The sequence below is a fragment of the Balaenoptera ricei genome, chromosome 10 (assembly GCF_028023285.1).
Source record: "Balaenoptera ricei isolate mBalRic1 chromosome 10, mBalRic1.hap2, whole genome shotgun sequence".
In the NCBI taxonomy this organism is placed as follows: Eukaryota; Metazoa; Chordata; class Mammalia; order Artiodactyla; family Balaenopteridae; genus Balaenoptera; species Balaenoptera ricei.
Window position 1 is genome coordinate 40,802,488 of NC_082648.1, and position 11,853 is coordinate 40,814,340.

The window sequence follows — 11,853 nt, forward strand, 5'->3', positions numbered from 1 at the left end:
ATGTCAACACTGCTCCCTAATTCCCTTTTTCTTACTTCTTCCTCTACTGTTTCTCATATAGGAGCAGGGTGGATGAGGGCAGATTCAGGAAGTGAGAGTGGAGTGTGACAAAGAAAAACAGATTAAAATGATAAGTTGAAAGAGAAAAAAGTTTACTCCTAAATGGATATGCAGAACTCAGGCTAGGAAGAGCATGTATAGAAAGAAAATGAAATGGACTTAAGTGTGCTTATAGATCCTGTTGTGGTAACTTAGAAGAAAATCACTCAGGAAAGTCTCAAATTCTCCTGAGGAAGGTCCAAGAGAAAACAGTGCTTAAAGTTACATCAGACAGATGAGCATTAGACATCAATAGGATCTTCCAGGTCTGATGCTATTGCAAAGGAAGCTATGAATGCTCTTTCCTGGAGCCTTTCAGCACTGGAGAGTTACCCAACTGTCAGGGTTGGAGGAGGGAGCTTCCCCTCCAGGAGTCTTCCCACTAGGCAGACTCTGCCTGGGAAAAGCTGCTCCTCCCAAGGGCCCTCACCATGGCCCCTTTCATTTCTTTATTTCAAAAACTGAAGATGATGGGGTTGCATATGGGGGTGATGATGGTGTAGAGAAGAGAGAAAGGCTTGTCTTTGTCAGGACCATGTGTGCTGCGTGGATTCATGTAAGAGAACATGGCTGAGGTGTAGAAAAAGATGACCACAGTCAGATGGGAGGCACAAGTAGAGAAGGTCTTCCCCAGACCAGAGGAGGAGGCTCTGCCCAGGATGGAGGCCAGGATGTGGGCATAAGAGATGACAATGAGCACCATGGGGCTGAGCAGCACCACGATGGCATCGGCAAAGATGACTCTCAGACTAAACTGGGGGTCTCCATAGAGAGAGCAATCACTATGGGGGCCTTGCAGAAGAAGTTTTCTATGTGGTTGTCTCTGCAGAAGGGATTCTGGAATGACATATTCTCAAGAAAGATGCCGTTGATCAGCCCAAAGAACCAGGCAGTACTCACCAGCCTCACACAGACCTGCTGGCTCATGGTCTGGGCATAGCTAAGTGGGTGGCAGATAGCAACATAACGGTCATAGACCATGAAAGCCAAGAGGATGCACTCAGCCACACCCACACCAAAAACCAGATACATGTGGGTCAAGCACGAGGCAAAGGAGAGAACACAGTTCTTGACCACCAGGTGGATCAGCATCAGCATTCCACCAGGTGGAATGGTGGTAGGAACGAAGTAGATATTCAGGAAGGACAGGTGGCCAAGGAACTGCGTGGGGCTGTTAAGCCTGGGATCTCTCCAGGTGATGAAGATGATGAGGCCATTCATGGCCATGGCAAGGCTGTAGAGGGCTAGGAAGAGGACAAAGAGCAATGCCCGAGTGGAAGGGGAGCTCTGCTCAAAGCCCACGAAGATAAACTCTATCACTGTGCTCCTATTCCCTATATCCACAATCTGAGGCCTGCTTGAAGAGGGAGGACAGCAAAAGCACAGACAGGATAGCTGTGTACAGGTTTTATCCACTTGTATAAAAATAGATTAAGGGGAAAAGGGTGAAAGAGATGGGAATTTCAGTAAACTCCATGTGAGTCGGCAGTGTCATGGGCACTGAAAATACCAGTTCTACTGTAGGCAGCAATAATGGAAACATATTATGAACCAAGAGAGATTCTGTTCTACTTCGTATGAATCAAGTTGGACCTGAAATACTGTATCCAGTTCTGTGATATCTATTTCAAATGATTATATACCAATGGGATTATCTTCAGAGACAAAAAAAGATTGTGAATGATCTAGGAACCACGTGACAAACTTTTAAAGGAAACTTTAAAGGAAAGACTTAGGGCGAATCTGAGAGGTCCCTTTAAAAGTCAAGTGGTTTTTCATTTGGGAGAGAAATTTACTTCTTCTGTGTAACCTCCAATGCTTAGAACTGAAACCAGAGATTATAAAAACCACAAAAAATAACAGATATTTCTAATTATAAATTTTCTTTGTTTTCCTAACTATAAATGTAATGCTTGATTATAGAACATCTGAAAAGTACCAAAAAGCAAAAGTAAAAATAGATAAATAAAAGGACACAACCAGAGAGAAACCACACCTGTGTTTTAGTTCATGTCTTTTCAGTAGTTGTTTTTCTTTGTTTATACTTTAAAAGGTTTTAAGACTAATACAAAACCTGATAGAACCTTCCATAGGAACCTAAGTGAGGGGGAGAAGTATATCTTCAAGAAGAAAAGCAGCAGAGGCCCTGGATACACATGGACCCGAGCTGCTCACAGCCTCCTTGGAGGCTCCATGAGGGCCAAACCCACTTTGGGGGAGTAATCAATTAAGGGTTCACAGACAAAGGGTTCACTTATGATAGAAGGAAAAGTGAGACATGGCAGCATAGAAGTACTTGAGCTCACCGCCTCCCACAAAAACACCAAAATCACAACTAACTGCTGAACAACCATCAACAAAAAAGACTGGAACCTACCAAAGAAGATATTCTATATCCAAAGATAGAGAAGCAGCCACAATGAGAAGGTAGGAGGGGCACATCTGCAAAAAACTCAGATCCCATACCCACTGGGTGGGCAACCCACAAATTGGAAAATAATTATATCTCAGAGGTACTCCCAAAGGACTGAGAGTTCTGAGCCCTGCATCAGGCTCCCCAGCCTGGTGGTCTTGCATTGGGAGGAGGAGCCCCCAGAGCATTTGATTTGAAGGCCAGTGGGCCTTGATCACAGGCACTCCACAGGACTGGAGAAGACAGAAACTCCACTCTTGGAGGGCACTCACAAGGTCTTGTGTGCACCGGGACCCAGGGGAAAAAGCACTGACTTCATAGGAGTGGGGGCCAGACCTACCTGCTGGTCTTGGAGGGACTCCTGGGGAGGCAGGGGGTGGCTGTGGCTCACTGTGGGACAAGGACACTGGTGGCAAAGATACCAGGGAGTACTCAATGTTGTGAGCTTTCCTGGAGGCTACCATTTTGACACCAAGGCCTGACCCCCCCAACAGCCTGTAGGCTCCACTGCTGGGACGCCTCAGGCCAAACAGCCAACAGGGTGGGAACACAGCTCCACCCATCAGCAGACAGGCTGTCTAAATCTTCCTGAGCCCAAATCCACCTCTATACACAACTTTGACATGGCCCTGCCCCCCAGAGGGACAAGACCCAGCTCCACCAACCAGTGGGCATGCACCAGTCCCTCCCACCAGGACGCCTGCATAAGACTCTTAGACCAGCCTCAACCACCAGGGGGCAGACACCAGAAGCAAGAGGAACTACAATCCTGCAGCCTATAGAATGGAAATTGCAATCACAGAAAGCTAGAGAAAATGAGATAGAAGAGGAATATGTTCCAAACGAAGAAACAAGATAAAACCCCAGAAGAACAACTAAGTGAAATGGAGATAGGCAATCTACCTGAAAAAGAATTCAGAGTAATAATAGTAAAGATGATCCAGGATCTCGGAAAGAGAATGGAGGCACAGACTGAGAGGATATAAGAAATGTTTAACAAAGAGATAGAATATATAAAGAGCAAAGAGAGTTGAACAATACAGTAACTTAAATGAAAAATACACTAGAGGGAATCAATAGCAGAATAAATGAGGCAGAAGAACAGCTGGAAGACAGAATGGTGGAAATCACTGCCACAGAACAGAATAAAGAGAAGAGAATAAACAGAAAAGATGACAGTTTAAGAAACTTCTGGGAGAATATTAAACACACCACCATTCACATTATAGGAGTCCCAGAAGGAGAAGAGAGAGAGAAAGAGCCTGAGAAAATATTTGAAGAGATATAGCTGAAAAATTCCCTAACATGGGAAAGGAAACAGTCACCCAAGTCCAGAAAGTGCACAGTCCCATATAAGATAAACCCAAGGAGGAATACATGGAGACACATAATAATCAAAGTGAAAAAATTAAAGACAAAGAGAAAGTATTAAAAGCAACAAGAGAAAAGCAACAAATAACATACAAGGGAATCCCCATAAGGTTATCAGCTGATTTTTCAGCAACAACTCTGCAGGCCAGAAGGCAGTGGTACAATATATCTAAAGTGATGAAAGGGAAAATGTACAACAAAGAATACACTACCCAGCAAGGCTCATTCAGATTTGATGGAGAGATCAAAAGCTTTACAGACAAGCAAAAACTAAGAGACTTCAGCACCACCAAATCAGCTTTACACAAAATGCTAAAGGAACTTCGTAGGTGGAAATGAAAAGGCCATGACTGGAAACAAGAAAACTATGAATAGGCAAGCTCACCTGTAAAGGCAAACATACAGTAAAGGTATGAAATCATCCACACACAAATATGATATCAAAACAAACAACCGTGAGAAGAGGAGAGTACAAATGCTAGATATTGGAAATGCATTTGAAATTAAGTGACCAGGAAAAAACAATCTTGTGTATATATATATATAGACTGCTATATCAAAATCTCATGGTAACCACAAACCAAAAATCTACAATAGATACACACACACAAAAGAAAAAGGAATCCAAACACAACACTAAAGTTAGTTACCAAATAACAAGAGAAGAGAACAAAAGAGGAAGGGAAGAAAAAAGACCTACAAAACCAAATCCAAAACAATTAACAATATGGCAATAAGAACATACATAACGGGAATAGGGCAAGATGGCGGAAGAGTAAGACACGGAGATCACCTTCCTTCCCACAGATACATTAGAAATACATCTACACGTGGAACTGCTCCTACAGAACACCCACTGAACACTGGCAGAAGACGTCAGACCTCCCAAAAGGCAAGAAACTCCCCACGTACTTGGGTAGGGCAAAAGAAAAAAGAAATAACAGAGACAAAAGAATAGGGATGGGGCCTGCATCAGTGCGAGGGAGCCGTGAAGGAGGAAAGGTTTCCACATACTAGGAAGCCCCTTCATGGGCGGAGACAGCGGGTGGCGGAGGGGGGGAAGCTTCAGGGCCATGGAGGAGAGAGCAGCCACAGGGGTGCGGAGGGCAAAGCGGAGAGATTCCCACACAGAGGATCGGTGCCAACAGGCGCTCACCAGCCCAAGAGGCTTGTCTGCTCACCCGCTGGGGTGGGCGGGGGCTGGGAGCTGAGGCTCGGGCTTCAGTGGGTCGGTCGGATCCCAGGGAGAGGACTGGGGTTGGCGGTGTGAACACGGGCTGAAGGGGTTAGCGCACCACAGCTAGCCGGGAGGGAGTCCGGGAAAAAGTCTGGAGCTGCCGAAGAGGCAAGAGACTTCTTGCCTCTTTGTTTCCTGGTGCGCGAGGAGAGGGGATTAAGAGCGCCGCTTAAAGGAGCTCCAGAGATGGGCACAAGCCGTGGCTATCAGCGCGGACCCCAGAGACGGACATGAGACACTAAGGCTGCTGCTGCCACCACCAAGAAGCCTGTGTGCGAGCACAGGTCACTCTCCACACCGCCCCTCCTGGGAGCCAGTGCAGCCCGCCTCGGCCAGGCTCCCGTGATCCAGGGACAACTTCCCCGGGAGAACACACGGCGCACCTCGGACTGGTGCAACGTCATGCTGGCCTCCGCCGCTGCAGGCTTGCCCCACATCCATATCCTTCCCTCCCCCTCGCCTGAGTGAGCCAGAGCCCCCGAAGCAGCTGCTCCTTTAACCCCGTTCTGTCTGTGGGGGGAACAGACGCCCTCAGGCGACCTACATGCAGGGGCGGGTCCAAATCCAAAGCTGAACCCCGGGAGCTGTGTGAACAAAGAAGAGAAAGGGAAATCTCTCCCAGCAGCCTCAGAAGCAGCGGATTAAAACTCCACAAACAACTTGATGTGCCTGCATCTGTTGAATACCTGAATAGACAACGAATCATCCCAAATTCAGGAGGTGGACTTTGGGAGCAGGATATATTAATTTTTCCCCTTTTCCTTTTTTGTGAGTGTATATGTGTATGCTTCTGGGTGAGATTTTGTCTGTATAGCTTTGCTTTATAATAGCTTTATTTTACTTCATTATATTTTATCCTCTTTCTTTCTTTCTTTCTTTCTTTCTATTTTTTCTCCCTTTTACTCTGAGCCGTGTGGATGAAAGGCTCTTGGTGCTCCAGCCAGTCATCAGGGCCGTACCTCTGAGGTGGGAGAGTCAACTTCAGGACACTGGTCCACAAGAGACCTCCCAGCTCCATGTAATATCAAACGGCAAAAATCTCCCAGAGATCTCCATCTCAACACCAAGACCCAGCTCCACTCAACGACGAGCAAGTTACAGTGCTGGACACCCTATGTCAAACAACTAGCAAGAAAGGAACACAACCCCATCCATTAGCAGAGAGGCTGCCTAAAATCATAATAAGGCCACAGACACCCCAAAACACATCACCAGACGTGGACGTGCCCACCAGAAAGACAAGATCCAGCCTCATTCACCAGAACACAGGCACTACTTCCCTCCACCAGGAAGCCTACACAACCCACTGAACCAACCTTAGCCACTGGGGACAGATACCAAAATCAACGGGAACTACAAACCTGCAGCCTATGAAAAGGAGACCCCAAACACAGTAAGATAAGCAAAATGAGAAGACAGAAAAACACACAGCAGATGAAGGAGCAGGGTCAAAACACACCAGACCTAACAAATGAAGAGGAAATAGGTAGTCTACCTGAAAAAGAATTCAGAATAATGATAGTAAAGATGATCCAAAATCTTGGAAATAGAATAGACAAAATGCAAGAAACATTTAACAAGGACATAGAAGAACTAAAGAGGAACCAAGCAACGATGAAAAACACAATAAATGAAATTTAAATTCTCTAGAAGGAATCAATAGCAGAATAACTGAGGCAGAAGAACGGAAAAGTGACCTGGAAGATAAAATGGTGGAAATAACTACTGCAGAGCAGAATAAAGAAAAAAGAATGAAAAGAACGGAGGACAGTCTCAGAGATCTCTGGGGCAACATTAAACGCACCAACATTCGAATTATAGGGGTCCCAGAAGAAGAAGAGAAAAAGAAAGGGACTGAGAAAATATTTGAAGAGATTATAGTTGAAAACTTCCCTAATATGGGAAAGGAAATAGTTAATCAAGTCCTGGAAGCACAGAGAGTCCCATACAGGATAAATGCAAGGAGAAACACGCCGAGACACATATTAATCAAACTGTCAAAAATTAACTATAAAGAAAACATATTAAAAGCAGCAATGGAAAAACAACAAATAACACACAAGGGAATCCCCATAAGGTTAACAGCTGATCTTTCAGCAGAAACTCTGCAAGCCAGAAGGAAGTGGCAGGATATACTTAAAGTGATGAAGGAGAAAAACGTACAACCAAGATCACTCTACCCAGCAAGGATCTCATTCAGATTTGATGGAGAAATTAAAACCTTTACAGACAAGCAAAGGCTGAGAGAGTTCAGCACCACCAAACCAGCTTTACAACAAATGCTAAAGGAACTTCTCTAGGCAAGAAACACAAGAGAAGGAAAACACCTACAATAACAAACCCAAAACATTTAAGAAAATGGGAATAGGAACATACATATTGATAATTACCTTAAATGTAAATGGATTAAATGCTCCCACCAAAAGACACAGACTGGCTGAATGGATACAAAAACAAGACCCGTATATATACTGTATAGAAGAGACCCACTTCAGACCTAGAAACACATACAGACTGAAAGTGAGGGGATGGAAAAAGATATTCCATGCAAATGGAAATCAAAAGAAAGCTGGAGTAGCAATTCTCATATCAGACAAAATAGACTTTAAAATAAAGACTATTACAAGAAACAAAGAGGGACACTATATAATGATCAAGGGATCGATCCAAAAGGAAGGTATAACAATTGTAAATATTCATGCACCCAACATAGGAGCACCTCAATACATAAGGCAAATACTAACAGCCATAAAAGGGGAAATCGACAGCAACACAATCATAGTAGGGGACTTTAACACCCCACTTTCACCAATGGACAGATCATCCAAAATGAAAATAAATAAGGAAACACAAGCTTTAAATGATACATTAAACAAGATGGACTTAATTGATATTTATAGGACATTCCACCCAAAAACAACAGAATACACATTTTTCTCAAGTGCTCATGGAACATTCTCCAGGATAGATCATATCTTGGGTCGCAAATCAAGCCTTGGTAAATTTAAGAAAATTGAAATCGTATCAAGTATCTTTTCCGACCACAACGCTATGAGACTAGATATCAATTACAGGAAAAGATCTGTAAAAAATACAAACACATGGAGGCTACACAATACACTACTTAATAACGAAGTGATCACTGAAGAAATCAAAGGGGAAATCAAAAAATACCTAGAAACAAATGACAATGGAGACACGACGACCCAAAACCTATGGGATGCAGCAAAAGCAGTGCTAAGAGGGAAGTTTATAGCAATACAAGTCTACCTCAAGAAACAGGAAACATCTCGAATAAACAACCTAACCTTGCACATGAAGCAATTAGAGAAAGAAGAACAAAAAAACCCCAAAGCTAGCAGAAGGAAAGAAATCATAAAGATCAGATCAGAAATAAATGAAAAAGAAATGAGGGAGACAATAGCAAAGATCAATAAAACTAAAAGCTGGTTCTTTGAGAAGATAAACAAAATTGATAAACCATTAGCCAGACTCATCAAGAGAAAAAGGGAGAAGACTCAAATCAATAGAAATAGAAATGAAAAAGGAGAAGTAACCACTGACACTGCAGAAATACAAACGATCATGAGAGATTACTACAAGCAACTCTATGCCAATAAAATGGACAACCTGGAAGAAATGGACAGACTCTTAGAAATGCACAACCTGCCGAGACTGAACCAGGAAGAAATAGAAAATATGAACAGACCAATCAGAAGCACTGAAATTGAAACTGTGATTAAAAATCTTCCAACAAACAAAAGCCCAGGACAAGATGGCTTCACAGGCTAATTCTATCAAACATTTAGAGAAGAGCTAACACCTATCCTCAAACTCTTCCAAAATATTGCAGAGGGAGGAACACTCCCAAACTCATTCTATGAGGCCACCATCACCCTGATACCAAAACCAGACAAAGATGTCACAAAGAAAGAAAACTACAGGCCAATATCACTGATGAACATAGATGCAAAAATCCTCAACAAAATACTAGCAAACAGAATCCAACAGCACATTAAAAGGATCATACACCATGATCAACTGGGGTTTATTCCAGGAATGCAAGGATTCTTCAATATATGCAAATCAATCAATCAGCGTGATACACCATATTAACAAATTGAAGGAGAAAAACCATATGATCATCTCAATAGATACAGAGAAAGTTTTCGACAAAATTCAACACCCATTTATGATAAAAACCCTGCAGAAAGTAGGCATAGAGGGAACTTTCCTCAACATAATAAAGGCCATATATGACAAACCCACAGCCAACATTGTCCTCAATGGTGAAAAACTGAAACCATTTCCACTAAGATCAGGAACAAGACAAGGTTGTCCACTCTCATCACTATTATTCAACATAGTTTTGGAAGTGTTAGCCACAGCAATCAGAGAAGAAAAAGAAATAAAAGGAATCCAAATCGGAAAAGAAGAAGTAAAGCTGTCACTGTTTGCAGATGACATGATACTATACATAGAGAATCCTAAAGACGCCACCAGAAAACTACTAGAGCTAATCAATGAATTTGGTAAAGTAGCAGGATACAAAATTAATGCACAGAAATCTCTTGCATTTCTATACACTAATGACGAAAAATCTGAAAGTGAAATTAAAAAAACACTCCCGTTTACCATTGCAACAAAAAGAATAAAATATCTAGGAATAAACCTACCTAAGGAGACAAAAGACCTGTATGCAGAAAATTATAAGACACTGATGAAAGAAATTAAAGATGATACAAATAGATGGAGAGATATACCATGTTCTTGGATTGGAAGAATCAACATTGTGAAAATGACTCTACTACCCAAAGCAATCTACAGATTCAATGCAATCCCTATCAAACTACCACTGGCATTTTTCACAGAACTAGAACAAAAAACTTCACAATTTATATGGAAACACAAAAGACCCCGAATAGCCAAAGCAATCTTGAGAATGAAAAATGGAGCTGGAGGAATCAGGCTCCCTGACTTCAGACTATATTACAAAGCTACAGTAATCAAGACAGTTTGGTACAGGCATAAAAACAGAAATATAGATCAATGGAAATGGATAGAAAGCCCAGAGATAAACCCACGCACACATGGTCACCTTAACTTTGATAAAGGAAGCAAGCATATACAGTGGAGAAAAGACAGCCTCTTCAACAAGTGGTGCTGGGAAAATTGGACAGATACATGTAAAAGTATGAAATTAGAACACTCCCTGACACCAAACACAAAAATAAACTCAAAATGGATTAAAGACCTAAGTGTAAGGCCAGACACTATCACACTCTTAGAGGAAAACATAGGCAAAACACTCTATGACATAAATCACAGCAAGATCCTTTTTGACCCAGCTCCTAGAGAAATGGAAATAAAAACAAAAATAAACAAATGGGACCTAATGAAACTTAAAAGCTTTTGCACAGCAAAGGTAACCATAAATAAGACCAAAAGACAACCCTCAGAATGGGAGAAAATATTTGCAAATGAAGCAACTGACAAAGGATTAATCTCCAAGATTTACAAGCAGCTCATGCAGCTCAATAAAAAAAAAAAACAAACAACCCAATGCAAAAATGGGCAGAAGACCTAAATAGACATTTCTCCAAAGAAGATATACAGATTGCCAACAGACACATGAAAGAATGCTCAACATCATTAATCATTAGAGAAATGCAAATCAAAACTACAATGAGCTATCATCTCACACCGGTCAGAATGGCCATCATCAAAAAATCTAGAAACAATAAATGCTGGAGAGGGTGTGGAGAAAAGGGAACACTCTTGCACTGTTGGTGGGAATGTAAATTGATACAGCCACTATGGAGAACAGTATGGAGCTTCCTTAAAAAACTAAAAATAGAACTACCATACGACCCAGCAATCCCACTACTGGGCATATACCCTGAGAAAACCATAATTCAAAAAGAGTCATGTACCAAAATGCTCATTGCAGCTGTATTTACAATAGCCAGGACATGGAAGCAACCTAAGTGTCCATCAACAGATGAATGGATAAAGAAGATGTGGCACATATATACAATGGAATATTACTCAGCCATAAAAAGAAATGAAATGGAGGTATTTGTAGTGAGGTGGATGGAGTTAGAGTCTGTCATACAGAGTGAAGTAAGTCAGAAAGAGAAAAACAAATACTGTATGCTAACACATATATATGGAATCTAAGGGAAAATAAAGGTCATGAAGAACCTAGTGGCAAGACGGGAATAAAGACACAGACCTACTAGAGAATGGACTTGAGGATATGGGGAGGGGGAGAGGTAAGATGTGACAGGGTGAGAGGGTGGCATGGACATATATACACTACCAAATATAAAATAGATAGCTAGTGGGAAGCAGCTGCATAGCACAGGGAGATCAGCTCGGTGCTTTGTGACCACATAGAGGGGTGGGATAGGGAGGGTGGGAGGGAGGGAGATGCAAGAGGGAAGAGATATGGGAACATATGTATATGTATAACTGATTCACTTTGTTATAAAGCAGAAACTAACACACCATTGTAAAGCAATTATACTCCAATAAAGATGTTTAAAAAAAAAAATCTCCCAACAAACAAAAGCCCAAGACCAGATGGCTTCACAGGCGAATTCTATGAAACATTTAGAGAAGAGCTAACACCTATCCTTCTCAAACTCTTCCAAATTATAGCAGAGGGAGGAACACTTCCAAACTCATTCTCCAACGCCACCATCACCCTGATACCAAAACCAAAGAAGTC

The 11,853-nt window shown here is 42.1% G+C and overlaps 1 pseudogene; it reads right to left on the reverse strand.

Annotated features, from left to right (window-relative positions):
• Positions 1–481: 481 nt before the first annotated feature.
• On the reverse strand, positions 482–2,976 carry LOC132373723 (olfactory receptor 10AD1-like; annotated as a pseudogene).
• Between the last annotated feature and the right edge of the window lie 8,877 nt (positions 2,977–11,853).